The sequence below is a fragment of the Camelus dromedarius genome, chromosome 2, assembly GCF_036321535.1.
Source record: "Camelus dromedarius isolate mCamDro1 chromosome 2, mCamDro1.pat, whole genome shotgun sequence".
Taxonomy (NCBI): domain Eukaryota; kingdom Metazoa; phylum Chordata; class Mammalia; order Artiodactyla; family Camelidae; genus Camelus; species Camelus dromedarius.
The window spans coordinates 110,761,282-110,775,249 of NC_087437.1; the positions used below are offsets into that span (position 1 = coordinate 110,761,282).

At 43.1% G+C, this 13,968-nt stretch overlaps 1 protein-coding gene across 3 annotated transcripts in view; it reads right to left on the reverse strand.

The window, feature by feature from the left end:
- The window catches only part of TIAM1 (TIAM Rac1 associated GEF 1), a 188,861-nt gene that overhangs the window by 141,505 nt on the left and 33,388 nt on the right, over positions 1 to 13,968 (reverse strand). Inside the window, exon 1 of one of the 3 annotated variants that reach the window (XM_064496757.1) lies at positions 2,027 to 2,433. The exons of the other annotated variants lie outside the window; for them this stretch is intronic. The gene's annotated coding sequence lies outside the window, so the exon portion shown is untranslated. Of the gene's footprint in view, positions 1 to 2,026; positions 2,434 to 13,968 lie in introns of those variants that run through there. 3 annotated transcript variants of the gene reach the window in all.

Here is a 13,968-nt window from a genome sequence, read left to right on the forward strand (position 1 = left end):
GAGGTGGTACGATTCTGCTGAAGAACAGAGAGGCTGCATACCCTCCAGGAAAATCTCCCTTCATATTTGTTTGCTCTCCACAGAGTGCTGGGTCACCACTTGGTTGGGGGGTTGGTGAGCTTGGGTAAGAGGGAGCTCTCTGGCTCAGTGCCCAAGTGTAGCTGGGTCACAATACCTTATCTGGCACAAAGGAACGGTTCCACCAGGAGTGAGCTTGTCTGGCTTGTGTAAAAGCAGACTGTGACAAGGGCCCCTGCACAGAGAAGAGGTGCTCACCCGCCCCCGCAGGTGAACCACAGGACCACCGAGGTTCCGGGGCAGGACCAGGATGCTCCATGAAAAACAGAGCCCTCCACACAGATGGATGAGTGTTCCAGGGCTTCCAAAGTCCTACTCCACAAAACACGGATGAAATGGCTTTCGCCCAACTGTGTTTTTAAGGCCAGTAAAAATAGACACCCAAATCAGCCAAATAAAATTCCTGAAAGTTCCCGTATCCAAAGGCTGCCCTAGTTTTGAGCAATGCAACTTCTTAGCATATCCAAATGCATCCTGAGGTAACTAAGGGGGGAAACATGCTCATGGAATCGATATTTTTGAGCCAGCAAAATAAGTTGAGAAATTTCTACTAAAATGATAACTTTAATTTTAGAACAGTGAATCTTTGGCAATACTTAGCCAACAGGTTCAGCTGGGACAGACAGTACTGTGTTTCGTAGGCGCCAAGTCAGTGCACTTCAGAGTGAAGTGACGTGTTCCACCCCCAACTCAGGGAGATCTACCATTCTGGGATGCTTACTAACTGGCTGGCATCATGTTAGTGGCTTTAGGCCAAAATACTACTCTTTAAGTTTCCCAAGGTTCTTCGTATTTATTGTCCTGAAACCACACTCGGACACTGGCAAACACCAAAGCGCACAACTCCAACATTGCATCACCCGCTACAAAGCTCCCTCTCAGCTTCATCCAAGGGAGTTTGGAAGCCACCAGCCCCAAAGGGCTGCATTACACAGCTGGCCGTCAGGTCTCCCAAACACCCCCACAGCCTGGCTCTACAAGGGCTCCAACGAAGCCCCAATGTGCTGAAATGGATTTAGTAGGGGTTTTTTTTCAGAACAGACCATGAGAATCACGTAGTGTTTCAAAATTCTAAGCAGCATCATTCCTCCTAAGAAGCCACGAAGCTACTGAACACTTGAGAATTCCACCCAGCATTCCAAGATGAGTGACCACACGGCGTGAGTGCTCAACTCCGGGCTCCTGGCTCCTAAATTCTCAAGTTCAAGTCTGAGTCATTGTAAGAGAGAATGGAACATTAGATTCCAAAAGAAAATGGAATGGAGCCGACTACGTCTGATGCTGAAGTCTGTCCTTCATGACTTCACCACGTTGTGGCTTAACGCGGGTTCCCAGTGAGAGAACTGGGTTATGGAGGCGCACGCAGAGGACGGGGGAGGGGATGGCACTCCGGTGAAACTGCTTCCTTAGCCCCCGTGCAACATAAGAGTGTGTCTAGTCTTCAAACTGTACTTCAGAAGAATCCTCCAGAAAATCTATCAGTGCATTAGTTTAGAAGAGATGTCCACATTAAGTCATGTTACCGAACAGCGTCTTACCAGAATGGAGCCACCCAGCCTCTTCCCTTCGGCAGATGGGACTCCCCTCCCCTCACCGGGCACAGGAGGAGCCTCGCCTCCTGAGACACCACGCACAGTGGGTGGGGCAGCCGCTCTCTCACTGTCCACGACTGAACTCAAGGAAGGGAATTTGGTTTTAATTCCCCCCGGCTTTCCAAGTCTGAGGTTGAGCCTTGAATGGAGACAGGGGCATCTCCATGCTGAAGGACATGGCCTTGGCCTTCGGTAAGCTGTCAAGAAAAGGGCCCCTCACACTCAGGAGCTGCCTCCCGCCTCCAAGACCTTCTCCAGGCTCGCCCAAGTGACCTGCAAGTATGTAACCACACCTGCAATCTCCATGACGGTCTGCAACCCCGACACCTGGCCTCCCCCTTCACCTGCTCTCTCACCGTGCAGCCGAGAGGGAAGTCTTCCAGCCCAAAACACAGTCAGGATGTCAAGGAGTCCCCGTTCTTCATCAGGAAACAGAGCAGGACTTGGTCACCCCGGCGACTTCTTTCCCTCACCACCACACAAGACACCGCTCTCTGGCCCGAAGCTGCCTTTCCCACAAACAGTGGGAGGCCACCTGTGAATCTGGGAAGAGTTCCCTGGGGTGAGGCCATCCGTGCAGGTGGCCGGTGTGGCAGCTCTGCCTGCCAGCGACGAGGTCTGGGGCTGCCTTCGTCAGAGGACAGAGGAGCAGTCACAAGCCCCTCTGGAGAGGCCAGCAGGCTGGGGCGCACCAAATCCACTCTACGGGTCCCTCACGCTCTGAGGCTGAAGGGCCATCAGAAATAATGACCTCCCCTGGGGACTTGCCACTTCCTCCTTTGTTCTGTTCCTGCCGCTCTGGTACTTGCGGAAGGTGTGTACAGGATGGCGAAAGTCTCTAGAAGGAAACGGTTAAAGAGAGAATTGGGCAATACAGATACTAAGAATGGAGAGGAAGGAAGAGAAGCTAGAGATGTTAAGCTTGTACAGACGTGTGAATATCTGATCAGCAACTTAACTGAATAACCAGAAGTCAATGAGCAAGCGTGATGGCTGAAAACCACAGCTGCCCTACACAAAAGGCGAAGCTGTAACAGGGCCCCGGCTAAGACCACTGCTCGCAAGACATTAGGGACCTCGGTCTTGGTATGTGCTTAGGTAGGAAGATAGGATGTTAATCAAATTTCAGTGCAACAAAGAATCTTCCACATTAAAGTCAAATAAAATAATTTTTACAAAATTTTTAAAGAACTTCCTCCCAAGGATTTTCAAAATGGGGTGATTCTTTACGTCTAAGGCCTCATCTTCTCAAAGAGAAGAGACTGAGGCACAGTCATAAAACAGTGACAGAACAGTGCTTCCCCAGCCAACCTCTGGGTGCTGAAAAATGCTCCTTTTACTCTCTCCTCATTTTAAAATGAAAAAAATCTTTTAAAACGACCTCAATTTTGTATTTGCAAATCGATTCAAATTGTTTTGGGTTATACATTTAAGACTACCAGCTCTTCATGGTAAAACACAATTCTTTATTTTTATTGGCTCTAAGAAACACATTTTTCATGTTGAACATCTTTGAAATTAGTATGTCTTACAAGCACCGTGGTGGAGTGTGGTTTCGTTGGCACCATTTTCCCTCTTGCTTAGTGGTACATAAAAAAGTGGTGTGTCTTATAGTTGTTAGCATGTAATAAAAAACAGAATATATAGAAATAGATTTTTAAATAGTTATCGCTCTCTAAAAATTGCTTGTGAGTGACTTGGGTAAAGCAGAATGTCTACATAGAACTTTCCTGATTGTTATCTAGTCAGTGCAATTCAACCAACATTTATTGGGAATCTAGTTTAGGTATGGGATGAGGAAGTAGACCGTTTTCTCATGATGCTGGTAATCTGAGAAAACTGTGGTCACATATCCACAATGAGACAAGGCTGAAAGGCTAACCTGGCATTCTCAATCATGAACAATGGGAAGAAACAGAACCGTTCTGCCAGGGGAAGCGATCAGTCAAACCTAGTCCTGAAGGGCTCACAGAATGTGGCTGGGCTTGTAGGGATGGGAGGAAGTGAACAGGGATAGGAAGGTGTTTGCAGGGAGAAAAAAAAAAGAACATTCCAAGAAAAGAACAAAGGTTCTGAGGAATGAAAGCACTAGTCCAACGTTGTGGAGAAGTGCAGGCTTGGAAAGGAGCTGGAGGTGAAAGATGGGCTGGGATTACAGACACCACACAGAGAAACTGGACGGTACTGGATTAAGGACGTTACATCAACAGACATGGTCTCCATCCACCCCAGCCCTCGCCCCTGCGTAACGTGAGAGAGGAGGTGGAAGCTTTTTGCAACCAACCCATCAGGCAGCGCCTGGAGGAGATAAGGTGGCCTTAACTTGGACAGTAAGAGCCTTGGAACAATAAGAAAGGCAAAGTCACCAGGACTTGACAGCCACCTGAATGCCTGTGAGAAATGAGGAGGGAAGGAGAAAAAGAGGGGGGGAAACGCCTCTGACATTTCTAGCTGAGTAACTGACAAAACAGACAGTGACAATAACACCTGCCACTTGTGAGTTCAGAGGGGGCATCCAATTCAAAAGTTGTATGTTTGAGGGGCCAAAATTCACCAGCAGCGATCTTACTGGAAATCTGGTGTCCATTTAACACAAGGCCTCAGCACAAAAGAACCAAAGTTGGAACACAGTATCTCAGGAAAGGAGGGAGGGAGGGAAGGAAGGAGGAAGGAAGGAAGGAAGGAAGGAAGGAAGGAAGGAAGGAAGGAAGGAAGGAAGGAAGGAAGGAAGGAAGGAAGGAAACATCCTCACAAAATGCTTAGATCAAGAAGAATATCAAAATGGAGACACAAATATTGGCCAATTCCATTGTATAATCAAAGAACTTTAAATACACACGCGCGCGCGCATCTGATAACTTGTGAGAGCCACAAGTTGAAAACACTATCTCAGCTACACTTTTATTGACTAAGCCAATACCTGGAATAACAAATGGATTGAACAGCATCCACAATTTAACCCAAAAATAAAAGCACGATGCCTCAGGTTTGGTGCCACAAAGTTAAAAGGTAAATCAGATTAGAGTTCAGCCCCCAAAGCTCCCTAGGGCCACAGGAACAGCCACTCTGCTCCTAACTCACGCCTTGAGGCTGGGTTAATAATTTAAACAAGACCACGGACGGCAAGGCTGATATTGCACAGCTGCACAGATCACAGTGGAATGCACCCGGAAAGTAGAAATAAGTGTGCTTGATACCGCTTCAAAGAAATGTAGCGTTTAAGGACAATCACTTCACCTTTCCATACGTGAGTGGGTGAAACGATAAGCTGACAGCCGGGCACACCAGGGAGATCTCAGGCGATGCGCTGAGTTAGTTATGCTCTGTGAGTGACCGGGACAAGGGTGGCTGGGAGTAGGGCACGTGGCCATGGGGACACAGAGATGCAGCAAAGACATGACTATGGGACCACAAGGACTCAATCCGACATTTCTGGCCATCTATTCTCTTTAAAATTAGGACACTGATGGTCCAGAAGTTTCTGTGCTCCTTGTACTTGAAAAGAAATCCACGTATCTTTAACTTGGTAACTCAATATCCGTAAGTATCAGAATAAGAACCACCATGAGATTCTCTCTGAGGGGATTCGTTTTACAGTAAGTGGGTGGTTCGATTGAGGCAGAAAGTTCCATTGAGACGAATCCCAGAAATGCAAGATAGAAAACCAGTTCTTACTTTAAAATCTTTTTGGCTGAGTAACAACCTAACACTCATCCCCATCCCAGCCAAATAACAAAGTTGGAGAGAAATAAAAAGCACCCAAAGTCATTGCACACTGGACTTTTAAAAGCAGAAGAAAAAAAAAAAATCAAACAAAGCACATACACCCCTCCCTGAAGTCATAAAAGGATAACCAGCCTCTTTCAACATAAAGACGGTTCCTGGGAAGCCATGGGAACATTTCTGAAACAGTGATACATCAAAGTCCCCGCGCAGAAAAACCGATACACAAAATCACAAAGCAAATCTGTTCCTTGTATGACAGCAACCAGCTTAAAAAGCTTGACATTCATTGCCAAGTAATATCGGTGAGACCACACACAAGGCGAGTGAGACAGACACCAGGCCCTGCCTTCTTCCCACAGTGAATGAGCACACTCCTGTCCAGGGCACGAGTGTGCAAATGGCTTTATGGGGCTCCCCACTCGATAAAATAGTTCCAAGCAGGCCAACCCAAACCAGAATGAATTTAAGTAACGTACAAGTTACATACATGGGCTATTGTTCAAATAAATTATGCATATTTTCAATATATGTGGGTATTTAGAATGTGCATAATTTATTTGAAATGAACAGAAATACACAGAAATTGAAACGTACAACGTAGAGAGAAATATAAATTCTTAACTTTCCTTCCCACACCCTAAGGACATTATGTTGCACGTATATCCAGTATTGAAGACCACTGTTCTAGGACATAAAAAGCCGATCTGGAAACTAAGAAAAAATCGGGAAAGACAGTGAGTGGAAAACTCATAGGAATGCCTCATTAACTTTACCTACATCTCAGCCTCATTGTAAAGCAACATCATAGCAATGTCAAAATCTCCCAGAATCTTCAAGAAGGGATTAATACCACCACTCAGAAGACCAGGTCAGTAGACACATGCTGAAAACTTTAGGCTGCTTGAAATTATCTACTGATAGCATTAGCTCTCACTAGGAGCCACTAAATTGTGTTTTTGCAATCAAGACAGCAATCAATATCCCTTCACCAGTAGTTAATGAAGCAATGTCGTATAGAAAAAGAAAATGATATAAAAAAGGAAGGGCTCATTTTTGCAACTTCCTCATCCCTAGCCACTGCCAGGCAACACAAGGATTGGCCAAGATGCAGTAAGCAAAAATACCTTTCCAACTATCAGTGTGTGTAATCTCAGACCCACCAGGACGAGAAGTCAAGAAGTTTCAGTTTATACAGCCTGGAAGAATAAAGGCTAACAACAACATGTAAAGAAAAATCTTAAAAAATATTTTCGATGATATGTGATTTGGGATATTTTTTGCACAGGTTTTGTTTATGCTGATTTTTAATAAACATAAATGTCGGAGAAATATTTTTGAAATAAAATTTTGATCCTCGTAGGTGGGAAGAAAATGTATCATCTTCTGGAAGAAATCCTCTCTCTCTTTCTCGCCAGCTTCCAATCCAGAAACCCACTGGTAAACTGGTGTCAAAAGGAGCCCTCCTGTGGCCAAGACCTCCGATCAGCATCTGACTCTGCTGCTCTGCCTCCCTCCAGAATAATGCTCCCTTCCCTTGGATTCCACGCCCTTAGACTTTACAGATAAACCTCTCAGCCCAACAGTCGTTTCTGTCCACAGTCTTCTACCTAACTCTCCACATGGAGTACTTTTCTCTTTAACAAATGTATTTACTTCCTTCCACACTGTCATCACCTAAGTCTCAGTCTTCAGCACAAATCCCTCTTTCTCTCCTTCTCTGGACACCTCTGTAGGGCTATGCTGTTGATAGCTCAACTCTGACACCCCATTTAGGGTCAAAACTTTCTACATTATGATCTCTCCCAGAAGGAAGCAAGATTTATAAATGTAACAGAGTTTAGATTCAGTCAGAGCTAGCCTTTGTCTGCCATTTAATGTCCCTGTGAACTTGAGCGAGTTACTTAACATCCCTGTGGACCACCTTCTCCAACAGTAAAAATAATCTACCTTGTAGGTTTGTGCTGGAGACCAAGCAAGACAACGTGTGAAGATACTCTTCCTTGGCATTTAGTTAGGGCTTCGCGAATGTTAATTTCCTTCCTTGTGTCTTCCCCTTCTTCCCCTATCCTTTCTCCCAGGTCCCTGAAGAATCTTCTGTATCTATCCTGTCCCTCTATTCTTACCCTTTTAATCCAAGTCTCTTTGCCTTTAATCCCCATCACTAATATCTCTCAATTTTCTGCCCAAACCACTCAATGCATACATCACTGCAAACCCAAACTAATGCACATTCAAGATGCATTCAGTGTCCTTCAAAAATGTCACAACTTCAATCCCTGCACCACTAAATGACATACAAACAGCCGTGGCATATCCAGCAGAGACCAGAGTCACAGGACTAAAGCAACGTCCTTCTGAAAAATCAGTTTTACTCAAAGATTTACTCAGGAGATTAGGGAGAGCAAGGGTGTTGGGGCAGTTGACAAGGAAATTAAGTTTTAAATGTGTATGATTTTCTAAGATGAAATACGCACCTTCCCCCTCAAAATAAAATGGCACATGGACTGGTTAGAAATTAATTCTCTTTTTATGTTGTAGAGTTTTATTGAAAAAAAATTGCAAAGGTCTTTTCTTCCAAGATATTCTTCATCACAACTCCCTTCTGAATCCCCACAGCTACCACTTATTTGAATACTTGTATTTCCTCTGGTAGGATCACAAGTTCCATGAAGGAAGGGACCATACATAGCTCATGACTTTTTATCAGTTTCCATGGCACATGGCCCCTGTATTAGTCAAGGTTCTCCAAAGAAACTAAACCAACAGCAGGACATGCATGGACAGATGCATGGATGGACAGATGGATGGATGGATGGATGGATGGATGGATGGATAAGTATTTCAAGAAATTGGCTCATAAGATTGTAGGGCCTGGCAAAGCCACCATCTGCAGGGCAAACCAGCAGACTGGAGACCCGGGGAAGAGCTGATGCTGCTGTCTTGAGTCCAAAGGCCTCTAGCGTGGAATCACTTTCTTCTAGAGGACCTCAGTCTCCTTTCAAGGCCTTCAAGTGACTGGGTGAGGAGAGTAATCTGCTTTACTCACTGTCTGATATAAATGCTAATCACATCTAAAAAACACCTCACAGCAACATCTAGATGGGTGTTTAGCCAACTTACTGGGCATCACAGTCTGGCCAAGTTAACATATAAAATTAACCATCACATGTCCCAGTAGACTTTTTCTCCAGGACCTAGTAATGGTATCAATATCAACCAGCCAAAGGAACAAAAAGAATAAAATGCATTTCCACACAGAACATCTACAACAGAATACCGAGCAGGTGTTCTAGGCTGACTACCAGCCCACAAGTCCACCTGATTTGAGCTCTGAAAAGAAGGTCTACTTGGGGTGTTCCTGGTAACACTTATCCCAGGATTCAGGGCATGAAGGGGTCACTGAGACCAATGGCCTGACTTTCATGATGTTCCTTGTGCCCTGTATTTCTAGACAACTGCATTTCTCCAAGCTCATGTCTCCTAGAAGCCAACATCACCAAGAGTGGTGGCTCTCTTTTACTTCAATATGGAAAAGTATCAAAACATATCTGCAAACCTCGAACTCCCAAATTTATCCCTTCTCATCCCCTTTCCCTGGGTAATCATAAGATTGTTTACTATGTCTTTGAGTCTGTTTCTGTTTTATAGATGAGTTCATTAGTGTCTTCATTTTTCTTCTTTACTACTATATATAAAAATAGATAAAAAACAAATTTCTTCTGTATAGCACAGGGAACTATATTCAATATCTTGTAATAACCTTTAATGAAAAAGAATATGAAAACAAATATATGTATATATATGTATGACTGGGACATGATGCTGTACACCAGAAATTGACACATTGTAACTGACTATACTTCAACTTAAAAAAAACAAACATATTTGCAGATTGGAAAACACAAGTACACAAGCCCCCGCCTGAATCCTCCCCCAGCCCTCACACACATACACAAATGACGTATCCTAGGTACAGAAGCTTCCCTGCAGCGACATTTCTGCTCTAGCCTTGGATCTGAAATTACCACCCTCTCCTACCTCTGAGCCAAGACTTCAAGCACACAGCAGGTTGGGGGTGGGGGGTGTCCCCAGCAAGCCTTCAATTCTGTTGCAGCTGGGCTTAACATTGAGCTTGAAAGCCCAGCGATCGAGGGGCAGGGTCAGAGTGATTGTTCGACACCCTCCTGCACCCTGCTCATGACTAATGAAGCACTTTGGGAATGCAATTCCTCCCAGCTAGTGGGAACTGACAAGTCCACACTTAAACCAAACCAAACCAACCCTCGGGAGGTTCAGGGGTCACCGCAGCCCTCCTAAGCCCTAAGTGTGCCCCTTTCTGAAAATATTCACCTTTGACAGAAAACAAGCTGAGACACTTGGCTTAGGAGTGCTAATTCTGCTTCTCTACAGGGCAGGGAGCTTGAATTCTCAGGGACCAAACCAAAGAACATGCCCAGTAGGTAGGCAATGGGTATCCCTCCGGGAGCAACAGGAAAGCTTGTTAACTTGGGCAGATCACTTAGCTTCTCAATGGCTTCTGATTCCTCCTTAGTAAAATTCAGCTCCGAGTAAGCACTTTCAAAACGCTGGGCTCTGCAGAGAAAGGAGCCCAATGATGGGTGTGGTATATAATGGGGGGGGGGGGGGGGGTACTGGGTACATCATGGATGCAGGGATTTGTTTTTCCAGTAGTGATTTTCCATTCAAAACGGCATCCGTGAGAAGAAAGAAGGGGATTAATCAAGTGTATTCACTAAATAGAACTCCGGGATCAAAATAACATCCGCCTTCTAGTCCTGCCAACGGCTCACACGCGCAGGCACGAGGACGCTGGGACTGCGCGCGGCCTGGACTCCTGTCGGCACCGGGGTGCCAGCTCTGGAGCCACCTGTTTCGTTCTGTTCCTCTCACTCCGTCCCCACACTCACAGGAACAGGCTGCCATCTGTGCTGTACCAGCGGAGTGTGGTTCTCCATAAAGGTAAATAAGATCCTGATGCTGATTTTCATCTAAAAAAAAGAAAAAAATCCCTCCAATTATTGCCTCCAGACCTCAATCTCAATTCAGCTCAACCCGATTCAACTTCAGTCTGTGCTGAGCACCTTCTCTGCATGGCTCAGTCCAAGATTCCACAGGGAGGCTGAGATGGGGAAGGCTCAAGGCTCTTTAAAGGGTCTTAAGGACCTCGGAGCAGGGGGAGGGGGAGGGTGATGGTAAGGTGAGACAAGGACCCCAAAACGCAGTATAAGACCCAAGAGCAGCTAGGTGTCTATGATGGGCTCTGAAAACACTATGAAAAATGAAAGGTACAGTTTAACGAAAACGTTTTTGCCAAGAGTGGGCCGATAAGCTAATACTTTTTACAATGAAATATATGACCTTAACAGGTCAAAAGTTAAAAAAAAATGTATTTAGATTATAAGAATATACAGCACAGGACAAGATGGCAGTTAAATTTGACTATGATTTTTTAAAAACAAGTGCTATGATTACTCAGGAAAAAATATGATGATCATTTTGGAATCATTTAATCTATAATCAGAATACTGAAAAACACTTAGAAAAGCAAACATTTCTACTTTTGAAAATTAATAATGGTTATTTGAAAATAATCTTGCTATAAAATCATGATGTAGAGGAGAATGTTCATCCCAATGAAAACACACATTTCAAAGGCCTTATTTAAATAAACGAGGACAGTTCACTTCCAGTTTTAGGCTATTTAATTTTGAAATGGATAACTGTCATCCTAAAAGTTACAGAGGATTTCCCCCAAAAAGCCCCAAGTCAAGAGCCACTATTTTAAGACAGGTAAAAACAATGAAATACGAAATTTTAAAAAATCTTTCCTGTGCATAAGTCATCTACATGACAAAGATAACTTAGGCGTTGAAACTCATGTCTCTTCTATTTCAAATACTGATTTAAGAAGAAACAAAACAGGTCTCTTTTGTCAAGGAGAGCCCGGGTCACCTTAGTTCTAGTGTGAGGATGGACTAGATTCCTTCTTTTTTTTTTTTTAATTGAAATATAGTCAGTTCCAATGTGCCAATTTCTGGTGTACAGCATAATGTCCCAGTTATGCATATATATACATATATTCATTTTCCTATTCTTTTTCATTAAAGGTTACTACAAGATATTGAATATAGTTCCCTGTGCAGATTCCTTCTTTTTAACTTTTTTAAAATTCGTTTTTTCTTCCAGTTTTATTAGGATATAATTGACACACAGCACTGTATGTATAAGTTTTAAGGTGTACAGCATAATGGTTTGACTTACATACATCATGAAATGATCACCACAGTATGTTCAGTGAACATCGATCATCTCATATAGACACAAAATTAAAGAATTAGAGAAAAAAGTTTTCTTGTGATAAGAACTCTTAGGATTTACATCTTAACAACCTTCTGATATAATGTACAACTGTGTTAATTATATTTATCAAAAGGTACGTTACATCCTTAGTACTTACCTATCTTATAACTGGAAATTTGTACCTCTGGACTCCTTGGAGGTTGGACTAGATTCTTGACCAGCTTTTCTTAAAGGCACATCCTTAACAGCCCTCCTCCTAAAATCGTGGTGCACAGCCCATTTACTATTCTAGAGGAACACGGGGAGTTTGTTCATTCTTTTCTCATCATGTTATGTATTAAAAGAACGGCACCAGGGGTAAGTGAATTAAGAAGTTAAATTAAAATATCACATTGTGAAACTTAGAAGACATTCTTGAAGACATTATACTAAGTGAAATAAGGACAAATATTGTATGATTCCCCTTATATGCAGTACCTAGGATAGTCACAGAGAGAGAAAGTAGCGTGGTGGTTGCTAGGGGTTGGGGGACGGGGGAGTTAGTAATTTAATGGGTACAGAGTTTCAATTCGGGAAGACAGAAAAGTTCTGGAGATGGATGGTGGCAATGGTTTCAAAACAATGTGAACATATTTGATGCCATTGACCTGTACACCTAAAAATGGTTAAAACGGTCAATTTTACATTATGTATATTACACCACAATAAAAAAATTAGAGGGTTTATTAATAAATAATACTTGCAGAATGCTTCAAAATTTGCAAATCACTTCTACATACATTAGATTACTTAATGACCACAGCAACCTGGAGGAAGGGTATGTATATTACTCTTATGCTTGTTTCTCTTTCTAAGTGGTAGGTCTGTTGTCTATTGGATGACAGAGCGGCTTGAGCATCATCGGAACCCTGGTCTACATCCTTCAAACATGTACTCATTTCTCAGCTCCATGATGTCTTCCGATATTTGTACACATTCTGAAGATATACAGGAAACATTCATAGATGCTCCAAAAAGTATGCATTTTATGGTCAAAGTTAAGAACTCCAACTCACCCATTCAACAAATGAATTTGACTTTATTGAACTCAGTGTTTCCCAAACTTTCATAATCATGCAATCTTATTTTGCAGAATATCTATTAACAACCTGTGAGCAAGTGAGTATTTCCTGGGTTACTATCGTAGGAATTCATCTAAGGAAATTTACTCATCTATGTTAAGATTCAGAAGAAAGAGCCAAGTAATCAAGGTGTTCACTTAACTGGCAATTCCAAGTACGAAGACCATCACCAGGAAAAAGAATATGAAAACGAAAATATGTATGTTCCTGTATGACTGAAGCATTGTGCTGTACACTGGAAATTGATACAACATTGTAAACTGACTTTTTTTTTTTTTTCAGTGAAAAAAAAAAAAATCACCGGCACTATCCTCATCTGGTAATCTTCCCTCTCTAATTTTCTATCTGCCCTCATCCAGATCCTTCCATCAGCCATACAAGGACAACACAGACCAGGAGAAAGATAGTATGGATGCAGCATTATCCTTGGCTCCCAGGCTTCTTACTCCCTGGGCATGGATCAGCTCAGAGCCACTTAAGGGTGCACACACACGTGTGTGAGGGCTGGTGTGCATATGCATACATGTCTACGTGTATACGTGATAACTGGAATACAGGCTTTAAAAAAATAAAGAGGATAATGGTATATACGCCCCCCCCAAGCCCATTTTTATAAGTTCTAGTATATTCTAGTATAAATGAGCAGAAACAAATACCTTACGCTGTGTTAAATAAATCTATCAGAGGAAGGAAGCGCAGTAAAAAGGAACACAGGTTTTACAGGTTATTTTATACAGTAACAACACTTCGATTTGGAGTGTAATGTATCTCATTAGCGTTTCTTCCCACTTATTAAAACAAAAGCAACAACAATCCCCCAATCTTTAAGACATAGCAATGAACTGCTCACAATTAATTTGTAATATGTTGTGCATATTTAATTCTCAGAAAGACTTCGGTATCTCCCTCTGGGACGCAATCAAAACTAAATCTCCTGCGTGCTTTTCAAAGTGAAGGAAAATACAGCCCCGATTTTTATGGCGTAAACCTGGCCATGTGACCACCCCAACACCCTCCTCCCCTGCTTCCATGGTATTTCTGAGAACGCAATTAACTGCTGACATTGGCCCAGGCTTCAGGGGAGCGAAAGCCAAACCTGCCGACTGAGTTCTTGTTGGGGCTTGTGCGGT